This window comes from Myxocyprinus asiaticus, chromosome 22, assembly GCF_019703515.2.
Source record: "Myxocyprinus asiaticus isolate MX2 ecotype Aquarium Trade chromosome 22, UBuf_Myxa_2, whole genome shotgun sequence".
Lineage (NCBI taxonomy): Eukaryota > Metazoa > Chordata > Actinopteri > Cypriniformes > Catostomidae > Myxocyprinus > Myxocyprinus asiaticus.
The window spans coordinates 26,911,339-26,938,762 of record NC_059365.1 but is presented as its reverse complement, the minus strand read 5'-3'; the positions used below and the strand labels follow the sequence as shown (position 1 = coordinate 26,938,762).

General features: G+C 38.4%; 1 pseudogene; it reads left to right on the top strand.

Moving 5' to 3' along the window:
• LOC127412666 (dystrophin-related protein 2-like) overlaps positions 1 to 27,424 on the top strand; it is a 222,590-nt pseudogene that overhangs the window by 175,894 nt on the left and 19,272 nt on the right.

Sequence of the window (27,424 nt, the reverse complement as noted above, 5' to 3'; positions counted from 1 at the left end):
GCAGCCAATCAGATCACAAGAGGAGTTAAAAGCCCCACTGCTAGACTACAAATATCGCCTTCTGTGCCAAGCTCTTGATTGAGGATGTCAAACACAATTCCTGACAAAGGTTAAAAAAAACAGATGGATTTATTTGTTTCTTTGTTTATTATTATCAGTCAGAAATGTGTCTCAAATGTCTAGCAGGCTCTTAACTACCTGCTGCTAATGACTGGAAATCAGTGGCTCTCACTCTGCGAATAATTGGTAGCAATTGTTTTTTTGTTTTGTTACAAACACTGGATGTGAATAAGAATAAGCAGCATGCCTGAGAATGTTCATGACAAGCTCTCAGTCAAACAACAAAGCCAAATAAGCTAGAAAATGTATCGTTATGTGAAGCAAAATGCAGTTTGGCATTGTTTGATCAGGATTCAGCAATATTTTTGGATCGCTACAGGTGTGTAGTAATCTATTTAGATTTTCTGGTCAGATCTCAGTGGAGCTCCAATGCTTCCTGACCTTTTGTAGACATGTCAAACTTTCCCAGCCAAGTTCAAGGTTTTTTTAATTTATTTTTTGTACTTTTTTTTTTTTACATACTGTATGTATCTGGTGCAATGTAGTGAAATATCTTTTTCATGTAAGCATAAGACAATGGAAAAGAAAATTTAGACAGACAGACAAACAGATAGATAGATAGATAGATAGACAGATAGTTAGATAGATGGGTTATTGTTATGGTAGCGGAATTGCTGCATTACTGTATGCAAGCAGTGTGCAAGTCCCTTGCACTCTCCTCATTAAGGATTCAGATTGCATGGAGGTACTTTAGTAGCTCATCCTGAACTTATATTAACCATTGCTGTGGTAGCTTTTTAATGACTTTTGAAATTAAAAGAGGCACTTGTACCTGGGATTCTTGAGGATTCTCCTGGCCATAGTCTTGCTCTTCCTGATGTAGATTGGGTACTGCTGATTAACAGGATGAATGTAATAATACATGTGTTGGTGAATCTCTGTGAGTTTTTAAATGTGAGTTTCCTCTGACACTGAGAGGTGTGTTTCCTCTCTGTAGTGGTCGTAACGGTAAGATACGTGTGCTCTCCTTCAAGACGGGCCTGGTGATTCTATGCAACGCAGACATCCAGGAAAAGTATAAATGTGAGTAAAGCTATAGTTTCTACAAGCTAACCCGAATCCTATCCCTAAAAAAATTTGTTTTGCATTTTTTAATTTATATGTACACTGATGACCCAAAACATTTTGACCACCTAATATGCTGTTGGTCCTCCGCGTGCCGACAAAACAGCGCCGACCCACCAAGGCATGTACTTTACAAGACCCCTGAAGGTGTCCTGTGGTATCTGGCACCAAGACATTAGCAGCAGATCCTTGAAGTCCTGTAAGTTGCGAGGTGGAGCCGCCGTGTATCTGACTTTTTATTTCAGCACATCCCACAGATGCTCAATCGGATTGAGATCCGGGGAATTTGGAGGCCAGAGCAACACCTTGAACACTTCATCATGTTCCTCATACCATTCCCGAACAATGTGTGCAGTGTGGTAAGGTGCATAATCCTGTGTAAAGAGGCCACTGCCATCAGGTTACACCATTACCATGAAGGGGTGTACCTGGTCTGCAACAATCTTTAGGTAGGTGGCACGTGTCAAATTGACGTACACATGAATGGCCAGACTCAGAGTTTCCCAGCAGAACATTGCCCAGAGCATCACACTCCCTCCACCGGCTTGTCGTCTTCCCACAGTGCATCCTGGTGCCATCACTTCCCCAGGTAAACGGCGCACACATACATGGCCGTCCACATGATGTAAAAGAAAGCGGGACTCATCGGACCAGGTGACCTTCTTCCACTGCTCCAAAGTCCAATTCCGACACTTGTATTCCCATTGTAAGCACTTTCGACGGTGGACAGGGGTCATCATGGGCACACCGAGCGGTCTGTTGCTACGCAGTGCGATGCACTCTGTGTTGTGACACATTCCTCCTGTAACCATCATTAAAATTTTCTGTGACTTGTTCCACAGTAGACCTTCTGTCGGTTCAGACCAGACGGGATAGCCTTCATTACCCTAATGCATTGATGAGCCTTGGGCACCCAGCACCCTGTCGCCGGTTTGTGGTTTGTACCTCCTCGGACCACTGTCAGTAGGTACTCACCACTGCTGACCGGGAGCACCCCGCAAGCCTTGCCGTTTCAGAGATGCTCTGACCCAGTTGTCTCGCCATAACAATTTGGCCCTTGTCAAAGTCTCTCAGGTCTTTACTCCTGCCCGTTTCTCCTGCATTCAACACGTTGACTACAAGAACTGATTGTTCACTTACCATCTAATCTACCCAGACATTGACATGTGGCCTTGTTAGGAGATGATCAACATTATTTGCTTCACCTGTGAGTGGTCATAATGTTTTGGCTCATCAGTGTATATATATATATATATATATATATATATATATATATATATATATATATATATATATATATATATATATATATATATATATATATATATGTATATATATACTCTGTGTATGAATAATTCCCTGGATGTTTACAAACAGAGGTTTTGTCATATTTTGTCTCCAAAGTATACCCATTAACTAAACCCACATCAACAAACTCACATGTTTGTTTTTATATTATGGTTGTGAATTTCCATTGATTGAGAGTGATATTTTCTATCCCCTAAACCTAAGCCTCACACAAACCTTTTTGCAATTTTAGATTTTCATTAGGACTTTTAATATGTTTTTTTAAGCAGTTTCCCACAGTGTAGATAATTTGAGGTTTTACTATCCCAATGTAAGCCAAACCCTGTCCCCCACTCTCACTTCTTTTCTTTTTATTGAAAGCTTTGATTCAGTAACACTAAGTAGAAACAAAAACCAGTTTCACTGCACAGTCGTAACAAGGAATAGTCTTATTAGCTTTTCTTCTCAATTTTCTGTTATGTCCTAAAATTTCATCTGCTGTTGTGAGGTTGTGAAAAAGTGGTTTAGTGTGCAATTTATCAGGGTGGTCACAAGCTGGACCCAGTAAATAAGAGTTAGGTGCAGTGGGTTGCAGAGGTCAGCACAGAAAAAGATTAAAGCCAGAGGTGGAAATCCTACTGTCAGCACACCATCTGTCAACCATAATTGAACACAAACATTGCTTCAAACATAGCACAGTGTTGTTTTTAATGCTTAGTTTTTAACCTTTCAGTCTTTTATAATGTGAAGCAGCTGTTTTAGTACTGATGCCAGATTTATCATTAATTTGGATAATCTTATCTTTTGGCTTTCATCTATGAAGTTCCAAAGGGGAAAATAAATGCTTTAAAAATGAAAGGGACCTCATCTCTTTTAAATCATTGCTACATTGTTATGTAATATATAGCATTTTCGGGGTTCAATTTCTATCAGAAACAACTATATCTTAATATATTTTATACTGTTTACTCTGCTATAAAATTACTCCTACCATAATGTAAGGTTTTGGACTGCCAACCCCCTACAAGGAACTTTGATTTTGATTGTAAAGAGCTCATCTGCTGTAACTAAGGGTGTGCAGATAGGGGGCCTATTGACTATGCAATGCATGACGCTAGTTCACGTGTGGGTGTGAATGGGTGCCAGCCAATATAGATGGGCACATGGTGCCTCTGTTGCTATTTTTACTAGCACTGCAGAGAAAATTCTCACTCCTGTCAGGATCATTGTGTTCAGTAATTGCTAGATTCATGACACACACTAAGCTACTCTAGCTCTAGCGGTTGTAATGTTTATGTTAAGAATAATGTTAGCCTTTTGGACATAGTTTCCCTAGTCACAAACACCCAAAGACTTTTCACTAACCATCCGATTCATATTGCACACAAAACTGGAAAACACTTGCTTGATCTAATAAGCGCTGGTTTCAGACTCCAAAGCAACCCTGCTGAAAAGACCAGCATTGCTGGTCACCAGCTTATGTTGTGTTTTGGATGCTGGTTCCCCACCATGGAATGCTGGTGTGCTGGTGTCTCCACTAGGCTTTTAAACTAGCTTAACCAGCTTCATCAGTAAGACCATGTTGGTCAACAAGCTTCACCAGCAAAGTTTAGCTGGTGAAAAGCATGGCTATGCTAGTTCACCAGCTAGACCAGCACCAAACCATCACTAACCAGCATAACAAAACTAGACCAGCATGGGAATTGCATGCTGGTTAAGCTGGTCTTTTCAGCAGGGAACACATCTCAAGGTGCGAGTGGTCCAGCCTCACACACCCCCATGACAAGTCCATGACATGAAGATTGCATTTAAGTCACACACTCTCAGTTTGCCCACCTCTAGATTTCTGCACACTGACACAAACTGTTCCTTTTCCTGAATGCCACCTTTCACATGCAATATTCAAGCACAGTTCCTCTGCATTTGTGTTGCAGACCTTTTCCGACATGTGTGCGGTCCAGGTGGACTAACAGATCAGAAACATCTCAGTCTGCTGCTGCATGAGGCCATTCAGATCCCTCGGCAGCTGGGGGAGGTGGCAGCATTCGGAGGGAGCAACGTGGAGCCCAGCGTCCACAGCTGCTTTCGGATGGTAAGACTTATTCAGCAAAACATACTCTACGCAAGTATGAAAATGCTTGCCCGATACAATGCAAGCACTTGTTCACGGTGTACTTAAGATGCATTCTTGTAATAGAGGCCCCTTTAAACATACAGTTATGTGTCATTCAAGGAGATCTATTATACCTGGAGAGACATGTTAGCATCAGGGATGCAGCTACCCATTTACAGGGGTATATGCAATAGCAACTTTGGTGCCCCTTTAAGTTTTGCCATCCGAGTGCTCCCCTTTGGGGTTGATTCAACGCCCCCTTTTGTGTGCCGCCCCTATGAGTTGCATAGCCCCAAAAGAATGCAACCTGCATTTCTTTGCTCATAGGCACTCAGTTCTTGGCATTTTTTTGTTTTGTTTGGCCAGAACTGGGCTTATCACCTGAGCTGGAAATGCCATGTGACTAATCAGCAGCCACAGAATGGAATCGTGTAAGATTTTGGCAAAACAATCTCATTGTATCAACAATGGTAATTGGAGGGAGTGTTTGCAAAATCTTTAATTTTTGCTATAGAGCACAACAGTCTGGTAAGTAAGTATCCATTTGATTTTTTCCATAGGGGAATGGATTATTAATGATACATTTTAAACCTTAAATTATTAACAATAAATTATGCTTCTGAGGGGGAAAATCCACCAATCAGAGAGTCGCCGCAAACTGCGGCAAAAGAGCCCACCAGCGACGCACTGCGAATAATGCAACCACTCTGTCTTCTTGCACTCCTACTACATATATATTTGTATTTGTCTTGTACCTTTGTCTTTCTGATTTTCAAATATGTTTTTGCTTCAAATCAAAGTTTCCAATGATGTAATTAACATTGGAGCTGTTTGGTTTGGTTCATGGCTTAGAAATTTTTTATGTGGAAAAACACTTATTGGAAAAATACTTCCGGAACGAAAACAGCTGGAAAAACTGGATGGGCACTGTTGGTCTATTATTTTCTGTTTGGTGGCAGTTATGCCAAAGAAATTACACACTGCAGCCATAACTAACTTGCTAACTAACAAAATTATCTTCAAACAGTTGCTCTGCAATGACAGGAAACATGAACATAAAGAAGCCTTGAGGAAGATAGTTTAGTGTTATGCCAGCTATAGTGCCCCTTGTGGCAACGCTGAGATGGTAAAGTGTACTTGCATAGTGTTATGAAATGCAATCCTGAATAAAATCGAGATCGCATAGTATAAGGGTTTGCCATCACATTCTCACATATAATTTAAGGCATTAAGCCCCATTCACAGCGATTAAATCGCTTGAGGTCACAGTGTCTCTTATGTTGTTGATTGCTAGTAGGCATTCCTACTCAACTGCTGTATCCAACTTTGTCAAGTGGCGAATCACTGTCTGCACTTCCATTGGTAATGGCAGCATCACATCACTGCTCATTAGCATAAAGTTGAGCTCTCCAATGGTCGCTTATGTTGCTGAAAATTGGCAAATCTCATTGAAAATGAATAACTTGTGATCGTTTTGTTGCTTCAAATCACTGTCGATGAGAATGTGCACTGTAATTGTGCAATATTCAATGAGAATAATGAATTTCTCATCTTTCATAACATTTCTGAAGCTTCTGAAAACGCTACCGCAGCTCTCTGCAATGTAACCTTCTGGCATTTCATTCTACTGACACACTTATTATAAAATTGGTGTAGGGCACAGGTTTGTTGTAGAATGGCCGTAAACCTTTACTCTTGGCAGTGGCAGTTTAATTAAATCCTGTTTCATTCAGTGGCATGTGTGCGATTTCAGGCACACGTTCCATGTCTGGCTTTTTATTACTGGAAGGAATGCCACTGTTGTGCCAGTTAGTACCTCCCAGTTACACAATTTATCACTGTAATGTAATACTACATTAATCACATCAGACACATAGAATGATGCAGATCAGCTGGGCTGTGCATGCATGATGCTTGAGCATATGTGTACATAAAAAGACTGGTGAACTTTGTTTGACGTTATGGACCAGTCTTCGGGGAGGCTCTCGGCTTTGGCTATAATGTAGACTTTTTTGAATATCTTTTGTAGTTTCAGTGAAACTTGTGGTGTGTTCCATTCAAATCCACACTGAAGACTTTGGTCTCAGACCCAGACTACAAACACTGTTAAAGAAATACACACACACTCTCTAAAGAGAGGGCACACTCCAAAGGGCCATGGTAGAGATTTTCGTGTTAATTATAAAGCTTTGCCCAAGCTGCAGAGAGCGCCCCGGGGAAATCACCCTTTTAATGTATCTTCAGTGCGTATTTAATGAGAATTTAGCACATTTTCAGATCTTACTAGGGTTATTTCCTGTCATCTGTATTCCCAACATGTCACTGTAACAAGGGGCAACCTCTCTAAGATTGTATCCTTTTATGGGGCTACGCAACCCCAAATCACACTTGTTCTTTTAAGGGACATGTTCCTAAAAGGGCGCTGGGAAGATTTGTACCTACCTGATGTTTTTTTTATTTTTTTTTATGTGTGTGTGTGTGTGTGTGTGTGTGTGTGTGTGTGTGTGTGTGTGTGTGTGTGTGTGTGTGCTTAAAGGATAGTTTACCCAAAAATGAAAATTCTGTCGTCATTTACTCACCATCATGTTGTTTCAAATCCTTATGTCTTTTTATTAATGGAAAACTTTTCCCTTGAGTTTAGCACAATGGTTTCCATAATATTACTGCTTTTTGAACATTTAACCCAACAATTGTGAATTATTAGCCAAATAAATTCCATATTAATGGCACCAGTTGCATTATCTCATAATATTAATATATTCTACTGGAACATGAATTTGAAACATATTAAATCACAACAGCATAAGGCTGCCAGCTAACAATGCCAACATAAAAATAACATGTAAATTACATTACAGACTTATCAGTTAATTGTAGATTAAATGCGGGTGACACAACACTGTTCCCAGACTGCTTTCATTATTGTAAAAAACAAAAACAAACAAACAAAAAAGCATTTTTAATTATGCTCTTTTAATTTAGTTACTCTAAGACTATAAGGCATGTTACGTCCTGTGAAGAATGTCAATCATTCCGTTTTATACAGTGACATCTTGTCATTTTCCAAACCCAAGAAATGTAAAATAGCTAAATGACCTGAAATGTTACCTATATGACCAAAGGTTAGCCATGAAACTCAAGCTGACTGGTTCTTTAAACTTGTTATCTGTTAGCCAAGTGGTGCACTCAATTTTATGACATGTTATGCCAATCAGCTCGCATGGTGTAAGCTGATTGGTTCTTTGACGTGTAATCGGGTAGCCAACCAACTTCAGTCTCTCTCTTTGTCTAACATTTCAATTGCTCAGTTTTGCAGGGAAGCCAGTTTCACTGGCTTTTTTCGAAAACCCACCTCCACCCCAGCTTCACATATCTAAACCTGCTTCATGGGGATTGTACATGCTCAGTGTAAGGCAATGTCCTCGTTTGGTGTAATTGTGCAGCAGCATGTCCACATGCTTAACTCAGTATGTCTGTGTATTTTCAAGCAGTAGAAAATCTCAGCACTTGCTCAGCAGCAGCATAGCAGATTTAGTCTGCCAAAACCAATATCCTATCAATATGCCATACCCACATTTACATGCTAAATCTTTCTGAGAGTTTTCATGGCTAAAATAAAGTTATACACCTAGCAGTGAAGAGTTCCTTGGGTCCTAGTGCTTTATAAACCTGTCTGTTTTTTATGACTAATAGCATACTTGCCTTTAGTCTGATTTTCTCATCACCCTGTATTTCTTGATACAGTAGGTGAAATTGTTTCTTGTGACACATAAATCAAACCTATAAACACTGATGTTTTATATAGTGAACAAATATTATACTATGTCATAGAACTGTTATCTGTAGTTAGTAGCTTTTTGTTGGTATAATATTCTGGTTTGGCCCACATGCCTCAAAATATATTTCCATTTGGCCCACTTGTTGAAGTTAAACATTTCTGTTTTTTTATTATTATTCTTGATCATGTGTATCTTCTGTTCTGTGCTTTACCTCTAGGCTCCTGGTAAGTCAGCCATCGAGGTGTCTCACTTTCTAGAGTGGATGAGTCTAGAGCCTCAGTCAGTGGTGTGGCTTCCTGTTCTGCACCGGGTCACTGTTGCCGAGACAGCCAAGCATCAGGCACGCTGTTACATCTGTAAGCAGTGCCCTATCAAGGGTTTCAGGTGAGTTGCTGCAATGCTGAGACTTTCCAGCGCAAGACGACACAGAACTTTATCTGTGTTTCTTAGCTGGTGTTCTGTCAGCTGTTTTTCTCTGATCAAAGGTCTTGAGGCAACAAGACTGTATTGAAGAACTGCAGAGTGTGTGGTTTACATGAACTGTTAATAGTGTTTAGTGTTTGCAAATTAACTAAGGCTGCCAAAGATAAAACCTTAATGTTTGAGATTAAGTAGTTTTAATGCCATTACATTTATTTAACGTTGCAGGTTAGTGGAAAAAAATCTTTGTATCTTTCCTTAAAAGAAAAAAAATCATGCATTAACCTGAATGGACTATATTGTGAATGGAATAGAAAAATGCTTTGAGGCAAATTAAAAAGTTGATTCTGAAATGCTTGTCAATCAATTACATTTTGTTTAGATGGTCTCAAAGCTAACAGAAATCGGCTAAAAGCCACAAAATTCCAGTTTTGATTTCATAGGGGTTTTAAAGGGTTAGTTCACCCCAAAATAAGTGTTGTCATAATTTACTCACCCTAATGTCATTTCAAACCTGTATGACTTTCTTTCTAATGTGGAACACAAAAAGAGATGTTTTAATGAATATAGCGGGACGCCTTTTCATGACTTTTATTACAAAATGGCTTAAATTGTGGATTGTTTCTCACCTATTGTATGCCTTCAGACTTGGAATATGATGCAGGAGTCGCATGGACTACTTTTATGATACTTTTGGATCTTTTTAAGCTTGAAAGTGAGGCACAATCCACTGCATGGTACTGATAAAATGGCCTGCGATATCCATTAAAATATCTTCTTTTGTGTTCCGCAAAAGAAAGCAAGTTGTAAGCAAGTATGTGGATTTGGAACGACATGAAGTTGAGAATATTATGGCAGAACCTTCAGAACTTTGTAAACTATTTCTTTAAGATGTTTTATTTATTTATTTTCTGGCAGGGAAGCCACAATTAATTGTTAATATATCCATAGCCCTGAAATTAGCACATACATTTGGACGTAAACTGTTTCTCTTCCTCATCACTGTTGCAGATATCGAAGTCTGAAACAGTTCAATGTGGACATCTGCCAGACATGTTTTCTCACTGGCCGGACAACCAAGGGCAAGAAACTACACTACCCCATCATGGAATATTACACCCCGGTACATGTTCTTTCTTTCTTGCAGGGAATTTTTCTTTGCCAACTGGCAGCATTGTGCTTGCTCAAAGGTTTCTAATTCAATCACTGTTGTTCAAAGCATTACACAAAATAAATATGAATTAAACTGTATTGATATCCTGCGGTGAAATACAACACAAGGCCATTTGCTTAATGGATATCCCATGCTCCAGTATGAGTTTTATAGGTGGGGGTCTTTATTATGCACTGGCTTTCTGGAGATAATATACTGTATATTGAGATGGGAGGAAGATGAATGTTCTGAGGAAAGAGTGATGTACCATGTGTCGGAGGACTGTTATGGAGGAGTTGTTTTGTATCTCATTCGTTCATGTTCTTTCATGTTTTTCTCTCCGCTGGCTCTTTTTCTTTCTTGCTCTCTCTTTCTCTATCTCTATTGCTCTCTCTCCCTGTACTGTCTGAATCATTCCAGACAACCTCAGGCGAGAAGATGCGAGACTTTGCTAAGACATTGAAAAATAAGTTTCGCTCTAAGCAGTATTTCAGTAAACACCCTCAGAGGGGCTACCTGCCCGTCCAATCAGTGCTGGAGGTGGAGAGCTCTGAGACGTGAGTCTTACCTTCATGTCTCTGCTGATGAGAATCACTCCTTAGTACCAATGTGCTCTGTTCGAAGCGGAGAATTTGGAAACAGAATGGGATTTGTCTGTGACAGTGGGGAGGGAGGGACTCTCAGTGTGATCAGTATTGGGGAAACTACTTTGAAACTGTGCCAACCTACAAGCTACTCGCAATGTAACGTTTTGTGATGCTACACTGCTACTTGTTGGAAAGTTAACTTGATACTAGAAAAGCTACACTATTTTGTAAAAACTTGAGCTACTGTCATTAGTGTTGGGTAGTAATGGACTACCTGTAATCTGGATTATGTTTCATGTTACAAAAAAGCAAGTACTTGTAATTAGATTACATTACATTTTTAAATGTGCAAAATCAGATTACAGTTACTTTTTATGGATTACATTATTACCAATTACATTACCTATCAGTCTTGACTTCAAAAGAGGTCCCCAAAGGGGTGTGTGTTAGATTTTCATCTATCAACATGCAATAAGTAATCCAAAAGTAATCATTTTAGATTTCCTAAAAAGTATAATCTAAAATATTGTTACTGATTACACTGTGTATTTTGTAATCAATACCAGATTACATTTCAGAAGTAATTTACCCTACACTGACTGTCATGCTACTGAAAAATGTAGTGAGGTTAGTAGCTTCACTACTTTTTATTTCTACACAGCTCTTGGGAATACTGGATTTTTATTGGTCAGTCATGATATTCAGCAGTGAAATATTTATCAATTATGACTGTTGTCCTTGACAAACACTTTACTGTAACTGACCGCTCATTCTGGCAATTTATGTTTCCTACATACAGTAGCTTTGCGCAGTCAAGCAAGCTAATAATATAATTTAAACTTTCAATATATAATCAATATTTAATGTCCATTCATTCATTAATTTGGTAAGTAGCTCTGTAGTATAATGCAGTCAACAGGTCAAAAATTATACAAAAGGATCACCCTATCAGGATTTGTTTTGCAATAATGACCGGCTGACTGGACATTATCCTTAACTTAGTTACTCCTCAACACTAGACATGACCTAGTTCACCACTGTATTGTTGTTTACATTTACATTTATTCATTTAGCTGATGATTTTATTCAAAGGGACTTACAAATGAGAAATACATCAAAAGCGATTCATCCTTAGGAGGCAATACATAAGCATTCAAACATAACAAGTTACTTTGCTAAAATATGTGTTTGTGTGTTTTGACAGGCCCTGCTCATCTCCCAGGCTGCCTCATGCGGACACACACAGCCGGATCGAGCACTTTGCCAGCAGGTAGGAGTTCAGTTTTGCACAGACAGTGATCACTTCTGTCCTAACACACTCCCAGCAGCCACCCTTCTCACTCCACTGAGCTCTGATTGGCATATTGATCTTCTTTGAATGGACAATGTGTTCCAAATAGCAGGGCCGTTACAACAGCCCGAGAGGACGTGAGAGAGATAGAGAGAGAGGGAGAGATGGTATGCAGAGGGGTGGACAGGGGTCAGCTCCTTTCCAGTAGAAGAATGAAAGCTCCATGCGGCCGGTCTTGAGGGCTCAAGAGAGCTGCCAGCACAGATCAGTCTCCGCTCTGGCCTGGATGTAGTGCACATGACACAAGCATACACACAGACACATGCACTTGCTTGCACATGGACATTTAACACTCATTCATGCATACACACAGTTATAGCCTTGGGGTTTGAAATTGGGCTTTTTTTCTGGTACAGAGGCTACAGCTGTTCTTTGGACTTATGTCATCCTCACAAAAACACATTTGTTCTCACCCAAAAATAAACCTTTTTCATCATTTAGTTACCCTCATGTCACTCCAAACCCATTTGATCTTATTTTTTCTTCTGTGGAATGTAAACAGGGATGTTTAGCAGAATTGTCACAATGCTCTTTTCCATAAAATGAAAGCAATTGGGGCTGAGTGTTACTGAGCTCCAAAAATGACAAAAAAGCACCATAAAATAGTCTAACCAACTCTGTATTTCAAGTCTTCTGATGCCATAAAATAGCTTTATGTGAATCTTACCCACCTCGATAGCCTTACAATCTATCTGCACTTCCACATATTCAAACTTTCTGCGATGCGATTGTTATAAGAGCTAATAAACAATTGCCATTCAGCATCATTGATGATCAAACTATTTGAAAACACACAAGCTGAAATGAAATGGCTGTATGAATATTCTTTCTTGTTTGTGTTCCATGGAAAAATAACAGCATACAGGTTTGAAATGACATGAGGGTAAGTAAATAATGAATTAATTTTCCTTTTTGGGTGAACTTTTCCTTTAAGTTGTGTGCTCAGTGAAGCTAGCAGCCTAATGTGACAGGTTTGGTTTTACTGCAGCAAAAGATCAGCAAAATGGTCCTCTGCCCCTTCTAACTTCACTGCCAACTACCCAAACACACACAAGCACACACACGAGCACACAGAGCAGCCTTTTGCCTACCCCACCATACTGTGCTGCCAACTGTCTCAGCTCACACCCTGCTGCAGCTCTTATCTGTACTACAAATAGACCAGAACTCCCTCTCTCTCTCTCTCTCTCTCTCTCTCTCTCTCTGCTTCTGGGCCCTTTTTATCTGTCAGCTTCCTTCTCCATCATAAGCTTGATTCTGCCTTTCAATGTCTAATATGGATCTCTCACAATTACCTGCTTCTTTCTATATTTCTAGTTCAGTCTCTTCTCTCTTTCTTGCCATCTCTGGTCTCTCCCAACACAAATCAGTGCCATCTGCATTAGTTGTTCCTGCTCGGAACAACATTCATTCTTTTTATTCAACTGTCACCAGTTAAAATGTTTCACATGGGTCAGTTTTTCCACTGACAGAATGTGTAAAATGTTCTGTGATTTTCAGCTCACAGAGCGCCAACAGCCTTGACTAAATTATAGACAAAAATGTCAAAATGTTTCAAACACACAGGGAGGAGAGTTTTTTTAACACTAGTTTTTTTGAGATCATTGGTTTAGCTTGTTGCAGGTCAAACTGTACTGTGGAGATGAGAAGTTTGTGATCAAAAGGCTAAATGTTTTCACAAAGGCTCTTTGAACCTTTGTGATGTAATTTCTCTGGAGCCAATTCACAAAAGAGTAGCATCACTTTAATGTGCGGTATATTAGTGCAAATCCCTGCATATTATTCAATGCAATGCACCCACAATCCAGCTTAAACAAACACAATTGGCTGATAGCAAGCCAGGCCTATCAACTGGTCAGCCGGGGCTAATAGCCTCAGACCTCGAGCCACGAGACCAAAATGGATCTGCATTCTCACCATTGGGCCAATAGCCCCGCAACTTTGCCCTAAAACCCACCCTTAATACGCCGTCCTGGTTCCAATGTCACATACCCCGCCCATTTCACAAGCAAGAGGGAAGCTCAAGCTAAGGTATCAGACTCTAGAGACTAGCTAGCCTTCAAAATGAATGTGGTGGAGACTGGAGCTGCCAATTGTTTGCTTATTTTGCTCTTTGCTTGGTGGAAAGCGAAGCCTGACTCAGTGAAACTCCGCCTTTGACTCAATCACCAGTTGGCCTTCTTTGGCCCAAGGGTAAACGAATCGTTGGCTCCGAGGAAGTCTCAAGGAGGCACAATGAAGCCCCGGAAGTGACAGTAGGAACGCAACTGGCCCTGGCACTCACTAGCACGGCCTCATAGATCCTAATCTGTGCTGGTATAGCACTGTGAGAATTGTATTTAAATGAAGTCACTGTCACGCCTCCTTTCTATGCAAATGAGGCTCATTATAGAATGCACGAGATTCACAAATGTTAACACCATTCGCCAGGTACAATTTATGTGACACCACAGACACCAGGCAGTAAATTCAAGTTTATTTAAAGGGATGTCTGTGGATATGTTCAAGCTATGGCAGTAGTAATTAGATCCAGGTTGATTCTGTATTTTTGTGTACTGACATTGTGGGCCATACATAAATTAGCATTTATTTGAACTGTCAGGTGTGTGACAAATATTAAAATGTTTTGATATCAACCATAAGATGACAGGATGTTAATTTATTACATGACGGTATTAAAGTTGCAGGTTTTTAAAAACTAAAAGTGAAATTAATACGCATAATTCCTTTTGTGAATCAGACACTAAAACAACATAGACATATAAACATCATATGCAAATAATGACACTACGCACAGGTGCAGTTCATTTCTATTCCCCCATCTGTCATTGCATGTTCATGTTTCATTCTTTGATCTCAATTTGCTTTTAAAAAACCCTTAAGCTTTCCATTCATGTTCTTGCTCTTATACATTATTAAACTTTACACAAGTGTCGGCTAAATAGGTAAAGTTAAGTCTTTTGTGTCTATAAAGATGCCTCTCTTTCTCCAAGAAGAATGAAGCATCTTTTTTGTAACCCAATGGAAAACCCCTTTAATTCAGTTTTATCTGATAGTGTTTCATAAAATAAGAGAGATAGAGTGAGAGTGTGCTACATGAAGTAGCACATTATTTCCCTCATTGTAAAGGCTCCTTTCGAACTCTAATAGAAAATTAAATTCACATCAGATGTTTTGGATGTCATATCTGCTGTAAGGGTGCTAGATATGCCACAGGAAGAGAATGTCATAGCTGAGGTTAGGTTTAGGGTTAGATTTAGTGGTAGGGTTAAGGTTAGGTTTAGGTTTAGGAATAGGGGTAGGTGTTGGGTTTCTGGAGGACTCCAAATAAAAACAATAAACACAGCATGTGAACATCGCATGCGGCTCTCACAAGACTTTCGAGAAGGATATAGCTGCAGGCAGCGTTCCAAAAAAGCAAAGTACAGTCAGTCAGCGAAGATATAAGAAGCCCCTAATCTAACCCTTTCCCTAACCATGTGTGGAAGTGATGCCCCCTTTTGGAGTTGCCGCAATCCCCTTTTGGAGTAACCCCGCCCCCTTCTGGAGTAACCCCACCCTCTTTTTTTAGACTTTCGGTGACCGGGGTTTACCTTCTAGACCCGACCCGCAGTTACTTTCAAGGCAAGTCGGTGGCCATCTTTGGAACGCACCCGGGCAGCTATTTTCTATGGAAACAAGCGACATACAAGCACAGCTCCTATCTATTTGAATGGGAAAAGACTGAAATCTCCAAAACAGTTGGTCAAGATTATGATCAAATAACGTATTTGCTTGCACATGGACATTTAACACTCATTCATGCATACACACAGTTATAGCTGTGGGGTTTAAAGTGTAAATTTGAAGAACAATATCATAAGTTGAGCTTCTTTAGCTCAGATCACGCTAAAAACTTTATTTTTCAGGCTGGTCCAGATAATGCAGATTGTATTCTCAAGTTAACTGACAGGTGATGTCTCTGTGTAAAAGGCGATTTGCTCTTTTACCTGTTAAGCGGGACTTTTCTACATTCGTCATACTGAGCGTTCCAATTTATCCCATTCATTTTAATACAAGTGATCCGTTTGACCCACAAAGTTTCTGATTGTCATGAATAATTCAATGCCCTCCTGAAATACTGCCACCCTAGGAACCTGAAGCAATTTCACTGGCTGAAAAGTATTCTGTGTAGGTATTCTGCTCAGTTCCTGATAGTAATTCCAAAATCACTTGAAGATTTATGTTGGCTTAACCATGAAAATACACCAACAAATGTTTTGTAACCTATATTTGACCTTTCACATGATATACAGTAACCAAAGCAACAAATGGTCAAATTAAACGTTTCTCTTTGTGTTTCCAGTTAGCATGCTAACCAGTTAGCCTACTATGCTAATCATGTCATCATGCATTCCCAGTGCTTCAATGATTCTACTAAAATAGCATATTCAGCACAAGTACTTCACATAATTATATAAAAACTTTGAATTTAGTGTTATATGGTACATTTATATGGTAATATTGTATTTAATTACTGTATTTAGCTGATCAGCTACAACAGGAATTGGTTAAGTACAGGCATTATAAACAGCTACCCAAGGGTGACAGGATTTCATAAGGTAATAAACACTTCATGTACTTTCCAATTATCATCTTCTTATTTAGTATTTTTAATCTAATTTTGTGTGAAAAAGTCTTAACATTTGGCAGTCCAATCAAATAATGAGTCAGAAAGAGATGTTAAAATTGTGGCTGTAATTACTTCTAATTTATTCACCACACTGAAAATGGAAGATCTAGTTGAGCGTATTACTACTGGATTGCTTATCACCTTCTGGTTGGTTCCATTTGACTGATGCCTCAACCGATTCAATTAGGAGCCATAAAAGCCAGGCGGAGGGGTTTCTAGGAAAGCTAGCACCGCTGTCATTGGCTGAAGTACACCTGGAGGGAGAATATGTATCGAATTCCTGCTATTCTCTGAGGCAGTGCTATACTGCATGCGGTTTCTTCACTCCACTGCTGTATTCTTAGGATGAATTTTGAGCATTTTCTGGCAGCTCTCCCCAACAACAGGACGTGAATGCACTTAGCACTCCTAATTAGGGTCTCTGTAGAGGCTCTTACACTGGCGCTAATTCTAAGACAGTGAAATCTCCCTGGTCACTCACATAAGGGTAATCTGAGGCAGGGAAATTGCAAAGCATTGCTAAAAGCAAAGTTTTACCACTGCCTTGCTAATGATGAGCACAGGGACCATTGTGATATCCCTGTTGTGTGGAACACCTTTGTCGAGCTGGACTAGCCCAGTCAGTTCTGGATGGTACAGCAGAAGTGTTACTGGAGGCATAGAGAAAACCTGTGGAAAGTTCTGTGGATCTTGCGCTTTCAGAAAAATAGTTGACTTTCAGAAAAATAGTTCCAGACCTGGTTGTTGATTGGTCAATACAGCATTCCAGCTGTGCTAAAAAACACAACATAAGCTGTGTTCAAATTCCTGTAGCTTCAGAATATGTTCAGAATTCGATAAATGACTTTCTTCACAACGTTGATGACGTTTGTATGTTCTGTAGGTAGCAGGTCTGTAGTATTAATAAACACTCACCGTCCACTTTATTAGGTACACCAGTACATCTACTCATTCATACGATTATCTAATCATCCAATCGTGTGGCAGCAATGTAATGTATAAAATCATGCAAATATGGGTCAGGAGCTTCAGTTAATGTTCACATCAACCATCAGAATGGGGGAAAAAAATGTGATCTCAGTGATTTAGACCGTGGCATGATTTTTGGTGCCAGATGGGCTGGTTTGAGTATTTCTGTAACTGCTGATCTCCTGGGATTTTCATGCACAACAGTCTATAGAGTGTATAGAGAATGGTGCAAAATGCCTTGTTGATGACAGAGGTCAATGGAAAATGGCCAGACTGCTTTGAGCTGACAGAAAGTCTATGGTAACACAGTTCAACCCTCTGTACAATTGTAGTGAGCAGAATAGCATCTCAGAATGCACAACACGTCGAACCTTGAGGCGGATGGGCTACAACAGCGGAAGACCCCTAGTGAAAAAGTAATAAACCAAATTGTATTTAAAATATATTTATTTCATGATAAGTATACAACATACATTAACATATCTATGTACTGATTAAAAGTACCATCATGTAATTGCATTTATTTCATGCTTTCTTCAAATGCACACAGAGAAATTTTGATCACTACAAATGAAGTGAAGTAGTATAGCTTTTACAAATGCCCTTAGGGGAAGTATACATTAAGTTCAAATATAGTGTACTTTAAGAAAGTACACTGGTTAGGTCCTTGTTTTCATCTTATGACAATTGCTTTTAACACTGTTCAAACAAGTTGTAGAATCTAAAACGTGTTTGAACAGTGTTAAAAGCAATGGTCATAATGTTCTTCAAGCACCAAAAAAATATTACTAATATTTTCCTTATACTGTATATTTTAAATTATGGCATGTCTGTTCTGAGAACTTTTAAGAGGGCATATTTCATTTGCATTTCAACATCCTGTTATCATTCTAACAGAGAACAAACTCTTTATTTGTCTTATAACTCGGATGTCTTATAACAAGAGGTAAATAACGCTGGAAACATATTAATTTAAAAATTGTAATTGAAACATTATTTTGAGCACTTTTTTTTTTAATTGCACAATGCACATTCCTTAAAACATAAGAGTGATACTAAATTTACATGGGTGTACAACGATCACCGTGCCAGAACCAGTTTTTAAGTGGGGGCCCCTCAAACAAGCTGGTTGTGACATCATCACAGCAACATTAAGTAGTCAGTATGCATTGTGTTTTACACCCAATTTATACCAGACCAGCTTCCAAGATTGTCAAAATCACAGTGATTAGTTATTTATCTACATAAATATTAGTCAAAAACTGTCCCCTAACACAGTTCGAATGTTGATGTAATCAAAGTAAAAATACTTAAATCTGCTTCTACAGAGAAAGACTGGATATGTGCTTGTCATTATTTTCAGTTCACACAGACCGCTGCTCAAACAATTATTTTTATTTATTTTTTTCAACAAAATGAAATGCTGTCTGTTAAGTCGATCGATGATGATACTATTGGAACACTGAATTGTTTCAACTGTGGGATCTTGTATATGGGTCTTTATGTATCTATTCAAGTCTCAATCAGACAGTCTTTTGTTGTTTGTGTCTCCATTTAACAATGTTACACAAGTACAGTACACCCTGTGTTTTATTCCATTTTTAAAGCAGCATCTTGCATTCAATATTGTGTGACTTGAAGAGGTAAGGGTTAAAGTAATTTCCTCATCCCCAATAATAGGGTACAAAGCAATACTTGTTCATTAACGTACTTTGTCTAATGCTGCTTGTCTGCTCAATCTTGTCTTACTTTGAATTAAGACAAATTTCCCTCTTGAAAGAAGAATAAACACAAACCAACAGAGCATGTAAAACTGTTAATTTGCTTGTTAACATTCTGAAAACAGCATATGGTCATTCTACAACTATCACACAAGTCATATCATGTAAGTTATAACTATCTCCGTAAACATGCAATGTGTTAAAACTACATAGGATTATAGTCCTTTCCAGGAAACTGTAACGTCTGTTGATGTTTCTGCTTGGGGACTTGTTATTGGCTGTTGTGTTTGCATAATTAATGAGGTAGGTCTGTGTAGGTTTTGGGGACTGTTTTGGGGGTTTATTAACTAACATTTAAAAGTAATTTGGGTTATAGTTATGTTTCGAGTTCAGCTTAATGTTAAATATGTAATTTTATGTTATGAAAAGGGGTTATTTTTTAGTTACCCAGGGTGAGATTAGTGTTGCTTTGAGATAGATGTGATCCTGTGTAACTCAGTTTAACTTCTAATACAAGTCTTTAGTGTTTTCATTGTTGATTAACAGTGGTTTAAGACTCACTATGCTTGGTCACCAAACTTTCTTTCCAGTAATATCCATGATAAAATCACTGTAATGCAAGCTGAAATTCAGTTGTTGTGTTGGCCAGCAGTGTATTATCAGTATAATATTAATGTTTGTTAGTGATGGGAAGATCGAATCATTTTACTGACTTGAATCTTTGAGTCTCGTTCAGCAAAATGAAAGAATCTTTATTCAAGTCATTTTGTTCATTTCGTTCATTTGAGCAGAATTAAATTAAAATGTTACATTTTCAATAGCCAAATCCCACCCAACACGTCTACTTACGCAAACTTTGATTATAGTCCCAATAAGGAAAAATTGATAATGCAACCAAGGACAAATTATGAGAAACAAAAAGATTAGTTCACCTCTGGAATCTTTTTGTCCGAGTCGTTTTTTCTTTTGTCACGTGACTGCCATATGTGCATAGCGTATACGCGTGACAAAAGAACGAACGACTCGGACCAGAAGACTCGAGAGGTGAACTAATCATTTCTGTTTCCTGTGTGAGCAATGCATAGTGTATTGTCACATGACAAAACAACGAACGACTCGGACCAAAAAACTCGAGAGGTTAACTAATCATTTCCGTTTCCTGTACAGTGCCTATGCGGTTTTCACGTAACAAACGAACAGAGGTTGCGTAATGCACATGCCCGGCCAACACAAAATGAACGAATCACTCTCTGAGACTACTCGTTCTTCTGAGTTACATAAAAGATTCTAAAGGTTCATGAACGACCCATCACTAATGTATGTCCAGCACTCCTACAGTGTGCTGGAGTTGCAATTGTAATGTCACCAAAATACATTATACAGTTTACACTCAATTCTGTGTATTTCAAAAATTAAATACAAGGGTAGATATTTAAAGTGTACTAAAGTATACTTGAAATAGTTCCATTTTAGCACAACCAAGTATACTTGCATCTTAAGTTGCACCACAGCACTGCTTTCGGCAAAATAAAGTGCATTAAGAACAAAATTAGTTGTTCCAATTTAGCAGACTTTAAGTATACCAATTTATAGCCTGCCAGCAATACACTTTAGTATACTGATGCACCCACGAATAAAGTGTGCTTAAGTTTATAATTTTTTCACTAGGGACTACGTTGGGTTCCACTTCTTTCAGCCAAGAACAGAAAATTGAGGTTGCAGTGGGCCTACCATCTGTGTACCTCAGCAGAATCCAGATTTGTCAGACCAGGTGATGTTTTTCCAATCATATACTGTCCAGTTTTGGTGAGCCTGTGCCCACTGCAGCCTCAGTTTCCTGTTCCAAGCTGACAGTAGTGGTACCCGGAGGGGTCTTCTGCTGCTGTAGCCCATCCGCCTCAATGTTCGACATGTTGTACGTTCAGAAATGCTTTTCTACATAGCACTGTTGTAATGCACTGTTGTAATGCGTGTTTATTTGGGTTACTGTCACCTTCCTGTCAGCTTGGACCAGTCTGGACATTCTCCTCTGACCTCTGTCATTAATAAGCCATTTTCACCCACAGAACTGCTGCTCACTGGATGTTTGTTTTGTTTTTCACACCATTCTCTTTATACTCTTGAGAGTATTGTGCGTGAAAATCCCAGGAGATCAGCAGTTACAGAAATACTCAAACCAGCCCATCTGGCACCAACAAACATGCCATGGTCTAAATCACTGAGATCAAATTTTTTCCACATTCTGATGGTTGATGTGAACATTAACTGAAGCTCCTGACCCATATCTGCATGATTTTATACATTACACTGCTGCCACACGATTGGCTGATTAGATAATTGCATGAATAAGTAGATGTGCAGGTGTAAATAAAGTGCTCAGTGAGTGTAGTGAATATAGTCGCATCTAAAGGGGTTGCACTTGTGTTGTGCCTACCAATGCCCTTTAGTCGCGACTATATTCACAAAATAGCGCTGCCTAGGGGGGCCTGGGTAGCTCAGCAAGTAAAGACACTGTCTACCACCCCTGGAGTTGCGAGTTCAAATCCAGGGCGTGCTGAGTGACTCCAGCCAAGTCTCCTAAGCAACCAAATTGGCCTGGTTGCTAGGGAGGGTAGAGTCACATGGGGTAACCTCCTCATGGTCGCTATAATATGGTTCGCTCTCGGTGGGGTGCATGGTGAGTTGTGTGTGGGTGCCATGGAGAATAGCATGAAGCCTCCACATGTGCTATGTCTCCGTGGTAACGCGCTCAACAAGCCACGTAATAAGATGCGTGGGTTGACAGTCTCAGACGTGGAGACAACTGAGATTCATCCTCCGCCACCTGGATTGAGGCAAGTCACTACGCCACCATGAGGACCTAGAGTGCATTGGGAATTGGGCATTCCAAATTTTGGAGAAAAAGGGAGAAAAAAAAAATAGCACTGCCTCTCATACTTTATTGAAGAAATTTTATTCTGTAATTTCTAGGGTGGCACAAGAACACTTGACTATTACAGACCATTGTTCATGCTTGATATATCAGCTATATCTATATCATCTAAGTTGCCATGTGTGTTGAAGAGCTCTGTATATTCTCTTTCTATTGTGCCACCTGTGGCGGGGAATGAAAACATGCAAGCAGTGTTGGTGAAAATACCCAAGAGAGGCGTTTACATCATAAAAGTTCATGTGACAAATGAAGTGAAAGGGGAACAGATTCTCCTGTGGCTTTTTCATGGAAATGGAGAGCAGAGGGTGAAGCCGGGAGGTATAGCTCCAGTGGTTACATGACAATTTGCCACCCAGGTTAGTCACACGCGGTATCAGAAAAGTCACGGATAAGACAATATGTGAATTTGTGTTGGAGAAACTGCTCTAAGGCTTCTTTTATGCAGTCGCTGAGACGTCTCGATGAGTCACAGCTGTCTTTTATCATTTCCCCTGCCAGCCATTTGCCATTCTCTCTCTCTACTGCTTATGTTTGAAGTCACTGTCCTTGGTCCTGAATAAGAACCTTGTCACAACAACAAATTACAGAGCACAGTGGCTTTGCCCTTATACAGTTTTTGTATGTTGTGACCTATGCTCAGTAATATGAAATGTTCATTTCACGCCCTCTCTCTCTCTCTCTCTCTCTCTCTCTCTCTTGCTTTCTTTTCAGGTTGGCAGAAATGGAAAACCAGAGCTGCTCCTTTTTCACTGACAATCTCTCTCCTGATGAAAGTTTGTGAGTATGCCGTCTCCCACACATACTCTGATCTGTCACAGTTGCTAAATTCCTGTGCATGGGCGTGCGTATGTGTGCATGGTCATGCGTGCATGCCATTATGTTTGGTGAGGCTGGGCAGTCACATTAATTTTCAAATGTAATGAAAACGACCCATGGCAATGTGTGCATCCGCTCTTCATCGTATTAAGTCTGTGTGATTAAGGAGCACAACAGTAGGGATGAATAGAACAGGCTGGGATGGTGACAGGAGAGAGAGAGAGAGAGGGTGATGGGGATAATGAAATGCCACTGAGCAAGATGTTAATAAAAGCTGCAGCCGGCGGAAAGGTGGAAGCTGCTGAATTATGAGCATATATATGTGAAATAAGGTGAGCCCTCACAAAAACACAACTCATTAAAGAGATCAGATCATCACAGCTAAGAGTCAAGGCAGCACAGGTTTGTGCTGAAAATGGCTCTGTGTTTGTGTGAGTGAGAGAAAGACATTTAAAAGTAGAGAGTAATCAAAAGAGCTCACCTAAACCGTCCTCTCTCCTGTAGCACTGAAAACAAATCATTTAAAGGCATATTCCATTCAATACAAGTTAAGCTCAATTGACAGCATTTGTGGCATAATGTTGATTACCACAAAAAAAAAAAAAAAACAAACAAAAAATTAAACTCATCCTTCTTTCAGAGTTACAGTGAGGCACTTACAATGGAATCAAATGGGGCCAATTTTTGGAGGGTTTAAAGGCAGAAATGCTAAGCTTCTATTTTTATAAAAAGCACTTAAAAGTTGCAAAATTTGCTATAACTTTACACATAAAAGGTTAGTAAGCGATTTTATCACACTAAAATAATGTTTACATGCATATTGTTTATGTCTTGTGACTATACTTTTGAAATAGTGAGTATTTTAACGTTTACAGATTGGCCCCATTAACTTCCATTGTAAGTGCTTTTTTAAAGAAATACATTTTTGTAGTAATCAGTATTATGCCATTTGAATATTCACTAAAAGACTAAATTAAAATTCCTTTAAGTGAATCAGTTCTTTCGGACAGTTTATGTAAATGAACCAGTTAAAATAAACGGTTCCCTTATATTTAGTGTTCGAAACTCTGATTCATTTTAGTTAGTAGGTTCTTTCAAATGGTTCATGTAAATGAATTAGTTCACATTCATGATTCACTGATTCACTTGAGAACCGTGCAGCCTTAAAGGGACTTTGCCTTCTTTTTTGAAGCAAAATATTAAGTTAATTGCTGCTGTTTATCACTATATTTTGAATCAGGTATATAAAATAGGCAGTCTTGTAGTTTTATTAGTGTATATTAAGTACAAATTTATGTTCAATTTAATGCTTTCACCATGTTTTTTTTAACCCAATACAAAAATTTAAATGAAATAGTTTTACTATAGAAATATTGTAGTAACTATAAGCGTAATAACCATTTTTAAAAATAGTTTATTCTTCAAGTAGCTTAGATATAGTTAGCTACTTTTTGTTAGCAGCTTGTAGTGTAGATAACTACTTGTTTACTTTATATATATATATATATATATATATATATATATATATATATATATATATATATATATATATATATATAATTTTAAGTTATGATAAGCTTGTGAAGATACAGTTTAAAAGAAGCTTCCCCAACACTGGAAATTAATACAATCTTAAAAAGTCATGGAAATTCCTTTAGTTTATAAAATTTTTCATAGTTAGGCGCAGCTCTAAAATGCCTCATTAGCTAATAAAATGCTCTTTGTGATTGCAGTCTCTATAAAGTGGTTTAAAAAGACCTTTTTCAGTAATAGAAACTTTCTCAAATAATAGGAAAAGTTATGGAAATTCATTAAGGAGTGAAAAACCCTGTTGTGGGAATGGAATATGCAGATGACCCACTTCGTTTGCCAAAGTGTGCAGTATACAACAAAGCATACTGTGTGAAATACTGTGTGTATTTCCAGTGTAACGAATAAACCAAAAGTAATTCAGATTTTAACATTTTTAACAATCCAAATTTAACATTTGATCGAACTGCCAAAAGTTATGACCGTTTAACTCAATAGTGAATTAAAAAGAACTGTTTTTATTTCTCAGATGGTAATTGGATGCTACTCGCTGAATTAATCATGCCACGTAATGAGGTCATGTGACTACAGTACTACTGTTTGTAACATTTATGGAGGAATAATGTCTACTGTTTCAATTCTGCACAGTATTCTGGTAGTAATAAGCTAGTTTTCCATTCCAAACATAGTCAAAGAGAAACTGTAAGTAGTTCATTACAGCTATTTGACAGGGTCTAATGTTATATTTCACCAGATCTTACCAAATGTCCTCCAGTTCAGCAGTCTATAAGAGGCCTTTGTTCACTGATGGCTTTTTGTATTTGACGTTACAAAGAATGGCATCATTACAGAGAGTGTGTGTGTGTGTGTGTTTATATGCTCTCTGCTTGTTTAACAACCATTTGTTTTATGGCTGATGCCTGTGTACACTTTAAGGATGGCTTCCACAGTTGTATGTAAAATATGCATGCATGTGTGCCGTGTAGATATGCACCTGCTGCATTGTGTGTTTGGCTTATGTACCTGCTGCTTTGTGTGCTTGCTTGGCGCTGTGTGTATGCTTCAGGGTTGTGCGCAATTCAGAGTTGAATTATGAATGCATTTAAAGGTGCACTTAGTGAATATTTGCTAATTGCAACAATTGTAAATAGAAAGAACTGAATAATACTATACAATTTTTTTTTTTTTTTAAATTGATGTACACTCAGTTGAAGACTCTAGTAATTTCAGTCTTATGCTGCTTTACTCTACATATAGTGCTGGGCGCACATTCATAAGGGCCGCTTAGTTGAGATCACATGACCAGCTGAATATTACTTACTTTATTTGGATAATCCCCTGTAATTGGGGATATTAATCATGGCTAACGGCAAATAGTAGTCTACAAAGGCATCAGAAACGTATTTCCCTTATATGAAGCAGAATCTACGCTGCAATGTGTCAGTGCATCATAAACAAAATAATTACTGTGTGCACCTTTTAAATACCAGTTCAGTTCCTGAATTTGAATTGGGGTTGAAAGGGGAAAATTGAAAATTGGAGTAATTTAATAAAATTCAAAAAAACTCTGCTGTAAGTTGTTTTTAATAATGTAGTTTTTAATAATTCAATTATTCAAATGTTCAATAAATATATATAAGTTTCCAGAAGCATTAGATGATACTAATTATCAATGTTTCAAATGCCACTTATAGAAATGTTTAATTTATACACTTCATTATATAACACATTGTTGTTATTATATTACACATAATTATATTCAGAATTAAATAATTTATTATTACTTTATAATACATAATATTTAAAGTAAATATCATACATTCTAAAATCTTAATTATTAATTTACTAATTTCATTGTTTATTAACAAGTTAACCCAGGGACTTCTAAAAAGAACAAATTGACACAATTATTCAAAATGAATGATGTTATTAACCTTTTTATATCACAAAATTTGTCTTGGTCATTTAAATTCAACATCTTGTGGGATGTGGCAGTGTTGGGTAAGTTACTTAAAAATAGCAATCCACTACAAATTACTAATTATTTTCGCTAAAATTTTAATCAGATTATTTTACTAATTACTTAATTAAAAAGTAATCACATTACTAATCACTTTACTTTTATGTTACTTTCTAAAACACTTTTCCACTCAACAAATTCAAAATAATGTCTATATTTGTTTCTTGTTCATTGTTACACACAAGTCATACACTCATAACCTCACATTTCTCCTTCACAATGACTCGTTATGGAGCCATAATTCATGCATTCTACATAAATAATATTTTAGAAAAAAACATTACCCTATAATGTACTAAAAAGTAATTAAATTAATTGAAAGTCAGTAACTGTAATTTGATTCCAAGAATTTAAAATGTAATGCATTACACTACTTTCTTTTTTTTTTATTAATTAATTAGATTACACTAACTAATTACTTTGTAATTGGATTACACCCAACACTGGGTGTTATCATTTCAACTCAAAATTCTGAATTTTGTCCAACCCTGGTGCGCTTTTGTATCTGCGCTGCTATGTGGCTCTGCTAATGTGCTCAGTGTGCACTGTTTCCTGTGTGGGGGGACTCAGGGATGAAGATCAGTACCTCCTACGTCACTCCAGCCCTGCCCTCGAGCAGGACTCATCCCACGGCCACCTGCTTGCCCACCTGGACTGCCAGGACAGAGAGGAGCTGCAGTGCACTCTAAACCGCCTGGAGAATGAGAACAGGTGAGGGCACAGCCGGTGACACACACATTCACACTTTCACACTTGTAGCTGAAACATGTAAATGGTGCGCCAAATGGAACTGCAAAAATAGCTGGATTTTCTTTTTTATTAAATTTTTTTTTAAAATGGCAATGGTGGCATGCAAAAGCCTTCTGATTTTTGGCCCTTTTGTTTGGTC